Below are 3,456 nucleotides of genomic sequence, written 5' to 3'. Positions count from 1 at the left end.
TGTTTATATTACAACACACCTGTCAATCGTTTTATTTTCTAAAGTAGAGGTGTATTATTATTGCTAAAAGGTACTGCATAGGTGTAAACATCCTTTGTTTAGCAAGAGGCAGCACTTGTATAGGCTAAGAAAGTAGCAGAAAGTAGTTTTAATGCATTTTATTTAAGGGAAACAATAACAGTCTTGATCTTTTTTGGCAACATAATTGTACAATTGTAATGATGTGCGCTGAGAAGTGGGAAGGAAGTTCAGGGAGTGAGTGTTTTTAATAAATAAACAAAACATAATGCAAAACATAATGCAAAACAAGAAACACAAACAAGGCACAGGCATGAAACAGAAACAATGACGCCTGACGAAGGAACCAAAGGGAGCGACATATATAGGGCAGGTAATCAAGGATGTGATGGAGTCCAGGTGGGTGTCATAATGCGCTGATGAGCGTAACGATGGTGACAGGTGTGCGCCATAACGAGCAGCCTGGTGACCTAGAGGCCGGAGAGGGAGCACACGTGACAACAATGAGGAATTCAACTACAAAATACTAGTCTCCCATTTTTTTAACCATTGCCCCCACCCACAAGGTGTATAAACAACAACAATAAATAAGAATAAAATAAGATAATAGATACAAAACAAAAACGTGAAGAACATAAATCAATCAACTCTAATTGGCACATGTAGGACAGTATGCAAGTGTGTGTGCATGGACTTCGCATATGTATTTCTCACATGTGCAGCACATAGTATTGGTTTTACAGTCCTTCTTTGGGGGGCAGAATTGGCATCTCTTCCTCTTGCCTGCCCCAGCTGCAGTCTCAGGTGGATCAGGACAAGATTCAGCCCCCTGGACGCCTTTCCCAGCTGCTCCAGGAACACCCTCCTCTTATTCCGCTTATCAGGCATCCAGGTAGGGTTGATCTTGTTCCATATCACGAAGGCATTGTATGAGGACACATCAATGATGTTATGGAAGATGACCAGGGGCCAGCGGCAGTCGTCCTCATGCAGCTGTAAGTTCCAATCACCTTGTCCAGGTTGTCCACACTTCCTTTGTTGTGGTTGTAGTCCAGGATGATGGCTGGCTTCCTTTCCTGACGATCACTGATCTCAGTCGTTTTGTGCAGTGCGCTCAGGAGGATCACATTCTTGTTCCTCTTTGGAAGGTAAGAAACTAGAGTGGTGGTGGGGTGAAGGCAAACTTTGATGAGAAGGCCTTTCTCCGCCTTGATGCGAGTGCAGCGGGGAGCTCAGGCTTGTTCTTTCTAACTGTGCCAACCATGGTGATCTTCCTCTTCAGGAGCTGCTGGCTGAGTTCATAAGAGGTGAAGAAATTGTCACACGTGACATTGTGCCCCCTCAGTCCATCTGTCACATCAAGCACAACCCACATCCCCAGGTTCTTCTCCAGGCCTCCACTTGTCGGCTTCCCCACTCTACTCAGCAAATTGGATGCAGTCTATCATAGTGCCATCCGTTTTGTCACCAAAGCCCTATATACTACCCACAACTGCGACCTGTATGCTCTTGTTGGCTGGCCCTCGCTTCATATTCGTTGCCAAACCCACTGGCTCCAGTTCATCTATAAGTCTTTGCTAGGTAAAGCCCCGCCTTATCTCAGCTCCCTGGTGACCATAGCAGCACCCACCCGTAGCAAGCGCTCCAGCAGGTATATTTCACTGGTCACCCACAATGCCAATTCCTCGTTTGGCCGCCTTTCCTTCCAGTTCTCTGCTGCCAATGACTGGAACGAATTGCAAAAATCACTGAAGCTGGAGACTCATATCTCCCTCACTAACTTTAAGCATCAACTGTCAAAGCAGCTCACAGATCATTGCACCTGTACATAGCCCATCTGTAAATAGCCAATCCAACTACCTCATCCCCATATTGTTATTTATTTTTTTGCTCCTTTGCACCCCAGTATCTCTACTTGCAAATGTATCTTCTGCACATCTATCACTCCAGTGTTAGATTGCTAAATTGTAATTACTTCGCCACTACGGCCTATTTATTGCCTTACCTCCCTAATCTTACCTCCTTTGCACACACTTTATATAGATTTTTTTCTATTGTGTTATTGACTGTACGTTTGTTTATTCCATGTGTAACTCTGTGTTGTTGTTTGTGTCACACTGCTTTGCTTGATCTTGGCCAGGTCGCAGTTGTAAATGAGAACTTGTTCTCAACTGGCCTACCTGGTTAAATAAAGGTGAAATTAATAAATAAATAAATAAGTAGACTTGCATCTTCCAAGCATAGCTGGATTGTGCATCACAGGCCACCCATATCTTTATGCCATACTTTGCTGGCTTGCTGGGCATATACTGCCGGAAAGGACTGCGACCTTTTGACAAAAGAGATTACTATCAGTAATTAATATCAGTCACAGAAAACAATCACATAAATCAATGATATTACAGAAATATATAATACAATTCACAGTGAAAATCAGTTACATTACAGATATGAACATAAAAATTGACCTCTGAATGGAACCAGTTGCTCATCAACTGTTACTTCAGGCCCAGGGTTGTAAAGGTATGGCAGATGCTCAACCCACTTCTCCCAGACCTCTCTTATGGCTGCCAATTTTGTTTCTCACACGTCTTGCAGGTCTTGACTCACGATTATCAAATCGTAGCATTCTTGAGAAAGTGTGAAAGACTTTCAGTGGCATCGTGGCACAGAAAATTACCCTTCCACTCGGCATCCCAGAGACTAAATGTAGCCTCGCCTCGGGACCTATACACACCCGCTAAGATTAGCAGCCCTATGTAGACACGCAGGTCAATCTCATCCATCCTTTTCCATGTTGTCTCCATATTTACAGAAACCCTCCAAATTTGTCATCTCCAGCATGATTTTTTCGATGGCTGGTGGGATGAACATGTAGAATGTTGAGGCGATGTCCTGGGCATGGGCAACTGCATGTCTTGTGGGCCCTGGGGTCATCCTTATGACATGCTGCCATCCTGCCCTGGTTGTCATATGGTGACAAGGACCATGTTATTTCGCTGTTCTTTGACAAAAATGTCTCTCTTTCAGCTTGGGGGATTTCTTCTTCATCTGAAGATGGTGCATCGTGCTTTGGGTTGTATTTTTCCCCCATCTTCTTTTTCAGATACCACCTCTTCTAAATCATTGTTCTCTTGACATCTGAAAAATCAGATCTATGACCTGTTGGGCACTGAAACGTGCACTCATGGCTTCAGCGAAGAGAGAACTGGGTGACCTATCATCTGCAGCACCTTTACAGCCTCTGACTGCATTCCCCATTAGTAAACAATGCATTCAAAAAATGAATGTGTGGGGTCGTGGAGGGTAGATGCTGCACATGCACAAGAAAGTTTTAGTTTTGTCTGAGTTCAAGAAGTAGCACAAATAATCTCAATTTCTAATTGTGTGTGTGTGTGTGTGTGTGTCTTTGTGGTGTGTCAACGATTTTATAACTGC

At 43.8% G+C, this 3,456-nt stretch overlaps 1 pseudogene; it reads right to left on the bottom strand.

The window, feature by feature from the left end:
• Positions 1-861: 861 nt before the first annotated feature.
• Positions 862-3,028, bottom strand: LOC115202925 (piggyBac transposable element-derived protein 4-like; annotated as a pseudogene).
• Positions 3,029-3,456: the final 428 nt, after the last annotated feature.

This window comes from Salmo trutta, chromosome 1 (assembly GCF_901001165.1).
Source record: "Salmo trutta chromosome 1, fSalTru1.1, whole genome shotgun sequence".
NCBI lineage: Eukaryota > Metazoa > Chordata > Actinopteri > Salmoniformes > Salmonidae > Salmo > Salmo trutta.
The sequence above is the reverse complement of the archived record's forward strand: the minus strand, read 5'-3'. Positions and strand labels throughout refer to the sequence as shown.